Source organism: Phyllobates terribilis, unplaced genomic scaffold (assembly GCF_046119375.1).
Source record: "Phyllobates terribilis strain yellow unplaced genomic scaffold, ASM4611937v1 Scaffold_9__5_contigs__length_417890890, whole genome shotgun sequence".
Lineage (NCBI taxonomy): Eukaryota > Metazoa > Chordata > Amphibia > Anura > Dendrobatidae > Phyllobates > Phyllobates terribilis.
In genome coordinates, this window is record NW_027362769.1 from 291,522,594 (window position 1) to 291,537,611 (window position 15,018).

Here is a 15,018-nt window from a genome sequence, read left to right on the forward strand (position 1 = left end):
TCCTCACCCATTCCTTGTAGACTGTGAGCCCTTGAGAGCAGGGTCCTCACTCCTCCTGTATCAGTCGGCGTCACATTTTGTTCAAGATTATTGAATTGTTCTTGTATGTATACCCCTTTTTCACATGTAAAGCGCCATGGAATAAATGGCGCTCTAATAATAAATACTAATAATAATCCATAAAAAAGCCTCCACTCAGGTCCGTCATCTGTCATTGGAAATATAGGATCTTTCACATTACTGGTAGTACAAAGGCTCTTGAAAAGCGAAATGGCCCTTTCTCCCAAAAAGAAATTCAGAAAATTCTGAGCTCTCAAATTCAAATGCCTCCCTCCCTTCTGAGCCCCAGTGTGCCTAAACCACATTTAGTATCCACATGTTTGGCATTTCTGTAGCAATGAGAGCCAGCCAAATTTATGGGTGCGTGTTTCCAGAAGCAAAAGCTGGGCACAATGTATGGGCACTACAACGTACTGGTCACTACAACGTACTGGTCACTACATTGTACTGGTCACTACAATGTACTGGTGATTACAATGGCAGTTTGCAATTTTCACTCAGCAACATCCACTGCTGCTTGTTTCTGGAAAACACCCATGGAGCCAACCAAGATCATCACTACACCTGTAGGGGCTCTCCAAATGCAACAGTTTACCCCCACATATGGGGAATCTGCGTACTCAGGAGAAATTGCATCTGAAATTTTAGGTTCCATTTTCCCCTGTTACCCTTGTGAAAATAAAAAAATTTGGGCTAAAATATCATTTTTGGGGAAAAAAATAGATTTTTATTTTCACAGCTCAATGTTACAAACTTCTGAAGCACCTGGGATTTCAAAATGCTCACCACACATCTAGATAAGTTCCCTGGGAGGTTTTATTTCTAAAATGGTGTTACTTGCAGCAGTTTCCACTGTTTAGGTTCATTAGGGGCACTCCTAATGCGACATGGTGTTCACTAATTGTTCCAGCAAGTTTTGCATTCAAAAATTCAATTGAGGCTCTTTCCCTTCTGAGCCCTGCCGTTTGCCCAAACAGGAGTTTTCCCCCACATATGGAGTATAGGCGAACTCATGAGAAATCGCACAACAAATTTTGTGGTTCAATTTCTGCTATCACCCTTATAAAAATGCCAAATTTGTGTCAAAAAAAAATATTGTGGGAAAAATATGATTTTTTTTATTTTCACAGCTCAACGTTATAAACTTCTATATCTATAATATCTATATAGGTTCCCTGAGGGGTCTAGTTTCCAAAATGGTTTCACTTGTTGGAGGTTTCCACTGTTTAGGCACATCAGGGGCTCTCTAAATGCGACATGGCGTTCGCTAATTATTCCAGCAGATTTTACATTCAAAAAGTCAAATGGCGCTCCTTCCCTACTGAGCCCTGCTGTGCGCACAAACATTAGTTTTCACCCACATATTGGGTATTAGCGTACTGAGGAGAAACTGCACAACAAATTGTATGGTGCAATTTTTCCTGTTACCCTTGCAAAAATAAAAACATTTAGGTCTAAGGTTACATTTTTCTGAAAAAAAGGTAAATGTTCATTTTTCCCTTCCACATTCCATGAATTCCTGTGAAGCACCTGAAGGGTTAATTAACATCTTGGATGTGGTTTTAAATACCTTGAGGGGTGCAGTTTTTTTAATGATGTCACTTTGTGGTATTTTCTGTCATATAGACCCCTCAAAGTCACTTCAAATGTGGTGTGGTCCCTAAAAAAAATGGTTTGTAAATTTTGTTGGAAAAATGAGAAATTGCTGTTCAACTTTTAACCCTTTTAACTTCATAACAAAAGAAAAATTTTCTTTCAAGTTTTTTGTTGATTTAAAGTAGACATTTGGGAAAAGTTATTTATTAACTCTCTGATTTAGGTGCATAAAAATGAAAAGTTTGAAAATTGCAATATTTTCAAAAATTTCGCCAAATTTTCATTTTTTCACAAGTAAACACAGGTCATATCGAACAAATTTTACCACTATCATGAAGTACAATATGTCACAAAAAAACAATCAATGGGATCCGTTGAAGCATTCCAGAGTTATTACCTCATAAAGTGACAATGGTCAGAATTGTAAAATTTGGCCTGGTCATGGAGGTGAAAACAGGCTTGTGGGGTTAAGGGATTAAGTAAATGCAAGTCAGGGATTAACTTGTGAAGCAAAAATGCCACGTATGAGAGCAGAATACCAACAATTTGCAGATTTATATATATGAGACAATATTATATTAGATCAGAGTTGCAAAATTAAATAATTGTAATATATCGCAATGTATGGAAACAAATAAAAATTTGCAAAATGTGGAGGATATAGATGTAGTCTGCACTCCTCTATTATAGCATTTTAAATACTGGTACTGCGGGATGAGTCTGTAGACAGAGGGATGTTTGTTACAAAATAAATATATTTCATGAAATTCCATACCTGGAATTTGATGTGGTGTCATACCATCTTTTGGAAATTAGAAACACCACTAGTCGGGGAGTTGTGTTTCACTATACATTCACCTTGCTCCCACCGGATGAATAATTGCTACTTATATATTCCGACCTAACCTCCTCTTATAAGAAAAGACTGCTTCAAAATGTTTCGACTTGAACACATGCTGTTTACTCACAAGTGGATCATTGAATTAAAGTGAATCAGACACTCCCTACATAAATGCTATATTTACATATATACCATATTCAGCCTGTGTTGCTTGGAGGGTTGTTATTAGGTATTATTTACATTTTTTTTGTTTGGATGTTACCCAAATGTCTGACTTTTTGAAAGGTTGTGCTATGGTCACCAGATTTTGATACAGCTGGCGCAGTTACTGGTGAACCATGCCCCCTTGCAAAGGCCATAAAAATCAGCAATACATGAAAAGGCCCATATCTCTGTAATCGTATGGTGGATTTTTGGATGAAGTCCAAAAAAAAACAATTACCAAGGGGAGCAGTGGTAATAACATAAGAGCAAAAACTGAACTTTTTTTTGCTAGAGAGGTCTCCTCAATCAAAGCTTCTTTCATGGGGAGTGGTGTAATTAAATACGCTGAGCTTTTTGCATTGTTAACAAAAACATAAGCATCTTTAGGTTATGTGCGCACCATCAGGAATTGCTTGCAGAAATTTCTGCAGCATTTCTGCAAGTTTCCGCACCTCTTGGCAGCAAAAACTCTGCTGAAAATCCGCAGCATTTTTGATGCGTTTTCAAGCGATTTTTTTTGTGCATTTTGCCTGTGGATTTGCCATGTGTTTTTTCAAATGCATTGTATGGGAAAAACGCGGGCCAAAACGCACTAAGAATGCACATGCTACTTCTTTTTCTGCACATGAAATTCAGTCAGGAAAAATCCTGATCATGTGCACAAAACTTGCAAAATGTCCTAGGAAATCATGGGATAAGGTTTCAATGTGTATTTGGCACATTTCTGCTTTGAAAAAAAGCACGAAAAAAACAAACCAAAAACGCACTGTGTGCACATAGCCTTAAGATGGCATTTTCTTTCTTTGCCTGATTATAAATTCATGCACATGGTTTTATTAACAATCTACTTTGTATAAATCTGTAGTATGGCTTCCACTAGAGATTTATCTCTGTGTACCTCCAAGGTTATATAGCGTAAATATGTGACCTTGCCTAATATTTTTTTTTGCATGAAGAAAAAGGATTCTTGACGTCTGGATAACTGATAGTCATGTCTGTATTGTATTGGCAGGGTAATGTAAATATGATGCTTAATGGATTTCAATGGGTTGTATGAGTTTATTACCAGCTTATAGAAAAACCTTTGCAGAATGGAGGTTTATGGCCTGAGCTCAAGGTGTTGGGATGAGACAGTAGCTGATGTTAAAGTAATTGTAAAGATTTATTCCTAATTACTCAGTTATAGCATTGTTTTGAAAATGATTTTGTCTTACAAAACGGCATTAGAAATCTAAAAACCAAGCAAGAGCTCATTAAAGGAATAATAGTAATGTCTTGAAAGTCACTGAATGAAAGATTGTTAATTAAGTTTTTTTCTTTCCTTTAGTCAGTCTGTTGTTTTGATATAGAAAATGGTCATTGTGGTTTCAAAATATAAATGATTCCACCTCAGGTATGAGTAGTTTATCTTAAAGTAAAGCAGTACCTTCCCTCTTTTTTAAAAATGTATTTGAGGTTTTATCCATGACCTCAAAATAAGTACAAAAAGAGGGTCAGAAACAGGTCTAAAGATATGATATGTTAAAGATACGGGTGCATGTAAAATCACATATCAAAATAAAACTTTCTAATCCTCGAGTCGCCATAGACTTTTTCATATGAGGCCAGAAAGTTTTAACACTTCTTTCAGGCAGGCTCTTCTTTCTTTTTACGCCTCTTCCCTCAACTATCAAAATGATACTGTGGAAGAAGAGGACTGATTTACTCCCTCTTCATCCTCACAGTTTCAGTCCGTTAACTGTAAGGCGAATTGATGATAATCTGACGCAAAAAAATGGGAGATCGCTCTGGATCTTGTGGGCATGTATCGACACTTCATCACAACTGCAAGAACTACAACACCTTCAGGAACATGGGGTATGCTCCAAATCGGGGAGTGGGCATACTAAAAATGATCAATATTAAAATAATTTTAATTTACATTGTAGCTACATTAGAATATAATTTCCAGGCTAACCCCTTACGTTGAGATAGGAAGTAATATAGAAATAAATTAATGCACCAATAGCCTTTTGTTCTAATGACAACTTTTTTTGGTTACTGCTTAATTATTTGCTCTCCTCTTTTTTTAAAAGACTTAATAAATGGTAAATAAATTGGGAAGACCAGAGTTTCCTTAAGTTTTGCACTGGAACTTGTCTTCATGACATTCTTAGTGAACTGAGCTTAGATAATTTCACAACAAATGGTTAAGCTTAGAATTGTGCAATGCCTGGCTTTTGTGGCTTTAATGTGGACCATTAAAAAAAATGTCCATAGTTGTCCTAAATTAAAATAAAAAAATAAAAAAAGTTCAGTAGAAAGTTATTTGCTACCATATTATCCATCTTGGATTTTTTTTTAATTTGAAGCAATATTGAAAGTGAATTTTTTTCCAAAAGTAAGAACAAAACTTTAAAGAATTATTCATCTTTATTTTTTCATTCATAGGCTTCCTTAAAAGTAAAGTAAGATATGCTGCTTACCCCTGCCAGACTAGCACGGGTTCTCTGGTGATGCACTTGGTCTTTATTGATATGGCTGCAGTGGTGACGACATTTCGATATCACCTGACCCCTGCCGCCAATCATTGATGCCAATGTAGATGGCACCAGACCTTTGAGCCCAGTAATTGGCTACAGCCATTTCATGATTTTGATGTGATGTCACTGATGCAGCCATATTAACAAAGATTGTAGTCCGCTGCGAGGAGCAAATGCTGGAGCAGTGGGAGTAGCTACATCTGATTTTGTTGTTTTTACATACAGTAATTATGTGTATTTAAAAAAATAAGGTATACATAAGAAAGACCTAAAGCAAATAAATGATCTGGAGCATAATTTGGTGTAAGAGCATATTCACACTGTGGCCACTTTATAGACAAAACCCAAGAAAAAAGCAAAATGAGCATATACCCTGCAGTAAGTAACTAAATAGTATTAGTACATGTAAATAACATAGGATACATAGTAAACATTATTTTAATTAAAAAAGCGTTCAAGCCATCCCACCCCGACCAGGTGTACTCATTTGGGACAGTCCTGTCCTGTCTCTAGTATTATAACCTTACCTTGACTTGTGTCAGCCGACCTCAATGGAGATAAGGGCAGAGCAGGATAGGGGCCCAACTATTCATACACCTGCCAATGGGAAGCTATATAGATGAGATGCCTAGCTCAGAAAGGGGGCAATGTACCTAATTGTACAAAGTACAAGAAACTACAGCAAAACCAAAAAAATGAGCTGGCGCATAAGTTAGTATACGTGCAATGTGTAAGGGCACTTTCACACTGTGGCCATTGCATAGACAAAGCCCAAGAAAAAAAAACTAAATTAGCATATACCCCATACTAAGTAAATAAGTAAAAATACTACATGTCAATGACATAGAGTACTTAGTTAAAAAAGACCTGTAGACAGATGTAGGGGTGAGAGAGTGATTGGGCATGTAGCAATTCCAATCCTATGTTACTGTAGGAGATAAACCTCAGTCAGTGAGGACTAGTAGTTGATCATTCACCTCTCCATGTTTATCATGAAATTTGGTAAAAAATGCTGCCTGCCAAATAAACATGAGGCTGATGGCTTTCTAGAATTTATGGCCTGCTGTAGGCCCCCATACACATTAGAGTTTGATGACGATACCTCCCTTGATGAACGATATTCTGGGATGAAAGGGTGCAGAGTAGTGATGAGCCGCATGCTCATTACTTGAGATTTACGAGCATGCTCGGGTGTTTTCCGAGTATCTTCAGCGTGCTCGGGTGTTATGTTTCAGTCACTCCATGCTCATGATTTGCAACTCTTTGACAGCTTTAATAAGTGTGAGGAATGCCTGTTTATTAGGCATTCCTCACATGTATTAAAGCTGTCAAAGAGTCGCAAATCATAAGCACAGAGTGACTGAAACATAACACCCGAGCATGCTAAAGATACTCGGCGAGCACCCAAGCATACTCTCCGAAAGGGTTAATAGAAAATACTCGCTCATCATTAGTGCAGAGTGTTGAATTACAGCACATGATCCTTTATTTTTTTTTGGGAGACAGGCTGCTTCTAGCATTCTACACCACTTCGCCCAGTGAGCCTGAGCATGCATGTGTATGGGGGAATCAGGAGCGATAATACAGTAGACTGTAAGCCCATACCGGCAGAGCCTTCTCCTTTCTGTACCAGTCTGTCACTATTAGTTTTTTCACTGTATTTTACATTTGTATCCAGTATGTAACCCTTCTCATGTACAGCTCCATGGAATCAATGCTGCTCAAAAAATAAATAATAATAATAATAATACCTGATGGACTTAGTGAGAGTTGGGTCGCCTACAATCTAAGGTATATGGGCACCTTTAGAGTTTAATGTTTGATGTATATTCAGTTATCTTTGTTTTTACATTTTACTCTTTTACATTAGCAACACAGTTAGATACAGCTAATTAGATCTGATGCTGGTAAAAGTTTTTAACCTCTCCTGTATGCGAAGTAGTGTTGTGGTTACATAACGAGTAATTTCCTTATTCCCCAAATGCAGTAGGGCACACTGTATGTGCTTTCTGGATGAAAAAACACACAACAAAGCAGTTATACTGATATAATCAAAAATTCTTTCTTGCTATAGATAGTGATTACACATTCTTCACAGTTAATTTAATGCATTTCTGTGAAAACCACATGGTATGTAATCTAATTAAACAAATGTGATTCAAATGCGATTAAAGTTATTAATGCGTACGGAACTGTGAAAATATGAGTTTGCTTTAGTCGGATTATAATTAAGGCTTACGTTTTTCAAGGCTTATTAGTTTCATTTATCAGAATGTGTGATATTTTGGCTAGTTTATGCTTCAAGTTAGAGGGGTTTTTCTAAGCATATGCATCGCAAAATGAGTTTCTCTTTTTTATGTATACACAAATAAAGTTTTAAGATCATTACCAGTCATTATCTTTGCTTGCTAACAAGAAATATGTTACTTTAGCATGAATCTTTGGACCGTTACTAAAATATAATGCAATTAGCAATAACGTTACTAAAGAATTCACGTTCCCCTTCTTGTCAGGTGCCCTCCTTTGATCCAGACCTCTCCTTCTCAAACTTTATTGTAGCTAGACTATTCCTTCATCAATCTCTTATGGGTTTGATTGCTTTTTTACATTGTTTTCATGTGGACCAGATCTTTGCTATGTGCCAAATAGTTCCTTTCCTAGCATTCCAGAAAGCTCGATCAGATGTTTGCGGGTCTCTTGTGAGCCATACCACCACTTTTCCAGCTCAGCCATGCCAGAAAACTTTGTTTTCATCTATCCTGTGTGCGAGACCACCCCTGGCTCTACTGTCTGGAAAATATGTTGTCAGTAAAATACAATGCAGTGAAGATTTGCTCTTTTCACAAATGCTGATAAAACTATAATATTATAGACCCTTACATCTCAGAAGACATACAATAGTTTTTTTGTTTTTCTTTTGAACAAAAAGAAATAATTGTAACATATTTTGTTTGATAACTTACAGAAAATCTAACAGTTATCTAATGGAAATATGGACTTGACACAACAGCTGTCGCACTGTGTAATGAGTCACAAAGTAGGGAGTGGGAAGCTGTAAATTAGTTTGTCAACACTTATCCATCTTAAACTGGTCATACATCTGATGTTGCATTGTGTAACAGCCTGCGTTACACTAAACCCTTATTGAATATTCAGAAAAATACAGTAGGGAGATAGTCATTGTTTGTATATTTCCAAATGGGTCTAATTTTTTATTTCAAATGATATAAGCTATTCTAATGGCAGTCAATGGTTAAAGCAAATAAAAATTATGCATCTTCTTTCCACAGTAGCAATTTTTATAGAAGATAGGTTTCTCCAACTTTTCTCTCTAGACTGTACTGCAATAATAGCACAAGAACATTAAATAGGTTTTATAAGATCCCAATAATAAGGGCCTATCATTAGGATAGGGCATCAACAGTAGATAGGTGGGCATCCAACTTGCTGTACCCTTTCCGATCAACTGTTTGAAGAGGTTGTGGCCCTCCTGCAAGCACTGCAGCCTTTTCATCCATATTAACATGTTTGGCCAAGGTTAATCGAATGCGTAATGGGAGCCATTACTGCTCAAAGTGCCCTGAAGATGTCTCCTGCTTGCAGTGTGGTAAGTGGTATCCCAGATTCCAACAACTCTTGCTGCCTTTTATATTTAAGGACATAATTTTTCTACTTTAGCTTATTGTTTATTTTTTACTGTTCATTTTATCTTATTTTGGGCTTAGAGTTAAAGGTTTTGAATCATTAGCTAAACTCAACAGTAAAATTACAAATATTTTTAAGTTCTAAGGATTGTTTGAAATCAAATTAATTTTGTAATTTGAGGAAGTATCATATCAGACAATAGTGTTAAATCCATACTTCCGTTAAATAAATGCAAAATAACAAGGGTATATGTTTCAGAATATATAATGTGCATAACGTGTTTTATTTTAGATTTCTGCATATCTTTAACTTGGCTACATCCCTACTTGTATCTAATGACAGCACTATAGAATGTTGGCACCAAGCACCACTTGATTTGTGAAATGGTCATGTTTGTTCTGTATTTGTTAAATAGTAAATGTTTTACTCCACCCAATAGGAGGCCGAATGGGTGTGACAATAGCAGGACAACTACATTGAGTTACATTAAGGAATTTTAAAAGGAGACCAAAGGGATTAATCAATAGAGACATAGATGGACATGATAAGAACATACTGTAGGTCTACCTCTAAATCACGTGTTGTTATATAGAATATTCTGTGCAGTTTTGGGCATCTGGAAACAAGAAATACTACATATCAGACCTGGAGTGAGTTCAGAGGATTCCAACGCATAAATGGAATGGGTGGAAAGGAATGATCAGAAACATTATCAAAATAGCCATAATTTAGTTTTCAAAATGTATGACAGTCAATAAAGAGATTTGTCTAATGACCTTCTATAGCCAGGACTACAAGTGTAACTCATCTAGGGGTATAATCTCTAGAGGAAATAGTTTTCCACCATCATAATAGAAATTATAAATTATGAATTATAAGTCACAGGATGTTGTAAGGTTATTTCCTTGAAAGAAGTTAAAAAGCTGTCTGGATGCCATTTTAATAAAAAAAAAGTTTCTGTATAAAATTGATGAGCTTTAATCCAGGGATTTATTCTGATTATTGTATTAGAAGTTGTTAAAGAAGTTTTTTTTGTAAGATGAGGAAAATTATCTGCTAGTTCACACAGTGAACCATAATAGATTGAACTAGATAATCTACTGGCCATTTAATTGTATTTCAATGTATTTAGTAAATCTGCAGCTCCATGAGATATCATGTGTGATACCTGTGGGGGACAAACAAATGAAGTGACCATGAAAATCTAATAGCCTGTAATTAGCTCCTGAAAGCAGACATCCATGGTCATCTGGCAGCTTGCCATACAGTGAAGATCACATTAGAGAGTAAGGTTCATGGGCAGATTTAAACTTTTTTTTATCCATTAGTGCACCATGATGTACATGTGTATCATGGAATCCCTTGTGTTAAAGCATTATTTTGTAATTATACTGTTAAATAGTCAAAAACAATATTTTTTATCTTTTTTTTATTTAAATGAGGAAAATGATCCATGTCTGTGAGTGACAATAGTTTTTGAACCTTTTGAATTAGCAGATAATTTGAGGGTGAAAGAATCTGTTGTTTTCAATTATTGGTATGACAATCAGGTGTGAGTAGGATAACGGTTTTAAATAAATTAGATATCTATCCAATTCTAATCTTGTAAGAAGAAAAGAGAAGAAAATGCGCTCTGTGTGAAGGGCCAAATGGATGGATTAAAATGAGAACGGCCAAGGGCCTCTCACCTAGTGGAGTTGTGCACTCTTGCACAACCCCGGTGATTGCTTTGAGGTTGGGAGATGGAGGCTCACACCACATGCTGCAGACTGGTGCTCCCACCGCATGTTGTAGAACGCTGTCTGCCACCGCTACTTCCACATTCCTGGTCTCAGACCACGTGACTGATAGTGGACCACGTGACTGTAAGCTGGGGGCACGTCACCACAGGTCCTTTTAGATTGGAGAAGGCAGCTCCGGTGCTGCAGGTCCTCAAATAAGTTAGAGGGGAGTTATGAGGATAATTAAAACGTGGTCAACAGCTGCTCCTGCCGCCAACCCTCAAGGAGGGAATGGGGATAAATAGAAAATAGAAAAGAACGAAAGTGGACTATGGATCGCTGAATTGATCACTGAGAGACAATGTTTGGGGCTAAAGAGTATTTAATAAGCCCTCTCCACAACGCGTTTCGATAGCCAAACTATCTTCATCAGGTGGTACAAGGATATGAACAAAAGAAAAACATTTATAGGGAAGGTTTCGCAATGATTGGTTAACAAACTTATTAGTTAATCATGGGTTCTGAAAACCCTTTATGTGCCAGTGTGCAGGTACTTCTCATGTGAGCATATGGACAACAAGCACATGAATTCACAGGATTGGGAAAAAAAAAGTAGATAAGCAGTGGAATATAGAAATACATATTACTGAGGAATATAAAAAATCTGAAAATTGACAAGATACAATATTAAAAATACAATGATAAAATATGACTAGTGATGAGCGAGCACTAAAATGCTCGGGTACTCGTTGCTCGGGTCGAACACATTGGAATACTCGGGTGCTTGACCCGAGCAACGAGCCCAATGTGAGTCTATGGGAAACTCGAGCATTTTTCAGGTGGCTCCCCCCGGCGGTCTGCAGAGGGCCTAAAAATTGCCCAAATCAATGGGAACAGTGCTCAAATGACATGGGAACAGCATGGGGAAGACCTCGGGAAGCATCTCTGACTCCCAGATCAATGCTGTCAGCAACGTGGTCAGAGTATTACGCCACAATAAAACATATAAAAACGAAACCAAAATGGATTTTCCTGGGAAATATGTTAAGGAACATCCTTTCCAGGGTAATGACTTGTATATAAGGCAAAATAAATAACCAAAAACAAAAATGCTCCTCCACAACTTGGGCTATGTTTACACATAGCGTTTTTGATGCATTTTTGCACTTTTGAATTGCTTTCAACCGAGACAAATGCATTCACCAGGAAATGTCATTTTAACATTTTACAACTTTATCTGGTCATGTGGTGTGTGACACATCATCAGACACTTGCATACAGTGCTGAAAATACATGGGAACAGCATGGGGAAGACCTCTGGAAGCATCTCTGACTCCCAGGTTACTGCCTAAAAGTGTGTCCATCATAAGTGATCCTTGTTGCATGCGAATATGCCTCCCGCCATGGACCTGTCATTGCAGACTTGCAACAATCACCATCCACGTCCTTGTCCCACTGCAGCATTCAGTTGTCCCTACCCCATTCCTTGGAATGCAGGCGCAAGTATGCAGGCAGCCACCCACCCACAGGCTGCAATACTATACTGCCAAAGTTTTGACAGCTGCTTGCACTTGAAATGTGGCCTTTTAGGCTCCTGGAGGCAGAAGCTTTTCACAACTTCATGCCAGCGGCGGCCGGGTGTCCATACTCAGTCCCCAGACGCCACTATATTTCCCGGTATCGCCTCCACTTTCCACAAGCACGGGTTCCACAACATTACCCGTGCCCTCCCCAGTGCACTTACTGGGAAGGACCACCTAACCACAAACACCTAGACAGGTGAATGTGGCCAGGGACGGTACGGAGCCAGTCCACAACTTTTTTTGCTGAGAGTTGTATTTAGCTCGGTGAAAGGACTGGCATAGAGGGAAACCGTATCTACCCTGCGTGTCATTTATCCCAGGAAGTCTTGTAATTGAGCTTGTTGCAGAAGCAATGGCAGCCTGTCCATCAACTCGCACTTGTCAGTGGTGCATTGACACACACACTTCTTTCTTTGCGCATTTAATTTCTTGAATACAGAGTTGGACAATGGCCTGATCTGTAATGCGTTTTGAGAAATAACATGCATAAGCATGGCCGATCCACATTAAAAAAGCAGCCATAGGTTGTCCGGGAACCTACCCCCACACTTTTCTTAGCCAGGGCTGCTTTTCGGCAGGGTTGGACAGGCTCACCAGAGAACCGGAGACTCCTCCGGCGGGCCCTAGCTTCTCCTTCAGGAGAGTTCATCGTGCCGAGGTGAGGCCATGATGATGATAGAAGCCACCATCTGCTTAGTTTTCTGCTTCTTGGAATGCAAGTGCAAGCATGCAGCCAGCCACCCACCCACCCACAGGCTACAACACTAAACTGCCAGATTTCTGGGCAGCTCTTTGCACTTGAAATATGGCTTTTTAGGCTCGTGGAGGCGGAAGCTTTTCACAACCTCATGCCGGCGGCTGGGTGTTCATACTCGGTCCCCAGCCGCCACTATATTTCCCGGTATCGCCTCCGCCTTCCACAAGCACGGGTCCCACAACATTACCCGTGCCCTCCCCAGTGCACTTACTGGGAAGGACCGCCTAACCACAAACATGTGGACAGGTGAATGTGGCTGGGGACAGTACGGAGCCAGTCCACAACTTTTTTTGCTGAGAGTTTTTATTTAGCTCGGTGAATGGACTGGCATAGAGGGAAACCGTATCTACCATGCGTGTCATTTCTCCCAAGAAGTCCTCTAAAGCTGCTTGCACTTGAAATGTGGCCTGAACATTACTGATGATACTTTTCAGTGGGAATTTGCTTGCCTCCTACCAGCCTGGAATATTTCCAGCAAACTATGCTACGACGCCATAGTATTAGCACTACCCCCAGTACCAGTAGCGAAGCCATCCCCAATTTGCTTCTCAGGAATTTTATTTGGTAGACTGACTGGCTGCCCAAATACATTTTCTCACAAAGGAGCTGAAGATTGAGTGGCAGTAGGTGCAATTTTCTCCAGCCTGTTAGATATTAGAGGGTGAACGGCAGCACATTGGATCAGTGTTTAGCACTGAAGCCTTGCAGCGCTGGGTTCTTGGGTTCAAATCCCAGCAAGGACAACATCTGCAAGGACTTTGTATGTTCTCCCCATGTTTGCATGTGTTTCCTCCTCAGTAAAAAAGCAGCCATAGAGTGTCTGGGAACCTCCCCACACACTTTTCTTAGCCAGGACTGCTTCTCGGCAGGGTTGGACGGTCCCACCAGAGAATCCTCTGGTGTGCCTTGGCTTCTACCTCAGGAGAGTTCATGATAGCACTAACTTTGCAGCAGCTGTGGGGCTCTTGAGCGGGTGAGAAAGGTTAGCCCTCAGAATCAAGCCCTCTGGTGGGCACAATGTTTTTCAATCTCAACAGATTCTCAGTAGGAGTTGTATTTCACCACAGCCATATTCTTTAGCTCAGTGAAAGGACTGGCATAGAGGGAAACCATATCTACCCCGGCTGTCATTTCTCCGTCACCAGGTTCCGCCCATTGTCACACATGACCATGCATGGCTGTATGTTCAGCGGTGAAAGCCACAGATCCGGCTGCTGTGTTACAGCTTTCAACAACTCTGCAGCAGTGGGTGGTTTGTCAATTAACCATTAAGCATGTTATCTTCTGCACAGCCTGTTGCCGCTTGGCCAAGGCAGTACTGCAGTGCTGTCAGCTTGTGACTGATGTGATCATTTCGGAGATGGAGGAAGAGGTGCATGAGCTGAACAATGTGATTACATTGAGGTTAAATTGGTTATGCTGTTTTTTATACTAAAGAAAGATCCTATTTTGTTTTTTTTACATTATTTTTTAAGACAAATGCATTCACCGGGATATGTCATTTTAACATTTTACAACCTTATTTGGCAATGTGGTGTGTGACATATCATCAGACACATCCTGTTTTATTTATGATGGAGGGACTCTGAAAGTCCTAAAGCCTATTTTTATAGGGACATCAGACGTCCCTTGCTTTTCTTAAAAGCCCAGCAGTCGGCCGTAGCTATTTTTAGAGAGCCATCAGCCGACTATGCTTTGTTGTTCCCATTATTAACAAGTGGGTCTCCTATACTGTTATTGCATATCCAGTGACTGCAAGGGCTGCCAAAAATTTGGGCGCAACCCAATACCCCTTTGAAGAGACCTAGAGGAGGGTCTCAGTAAAAACAATGTTCCCATTATAAAGGAGCGGGTCTCCTATAGTGGTATTGCCCATGCTGTGACTACAAGGGCTGCCAAAATTTGGGAAAAACCCCACTAAGGATATAAAGACACATAGAGCAGGGCCACAGTAACAAGGTATGACATGTTCCCATTAGAAAAGAGAGCATCTGCTATACAGTTATAGGGTATGCAGTGATTCCAACGGCTGACCAATTTTAGGAAAAACCCCACTAAGGATTTAAAGACACACGGAGTGTTAGAACCC

General features: G+C 39.2%; 1 protein-coding gene across 1 annotated transcript in view; it reads left to right on the forward strand.

Annotated features, from left to right (window-relative positions):
* Positions 1-15,018, forward strand: part of TMEFF2 (transmembrane protein with EGF like and two follistatin like domains 2) — a 1,048,378-nt gene that overhangs the window by 575,314 nt on the left and 458,046 nt on the right. The gene's annotated exons all lie outside the window — the stretch shown is intronic.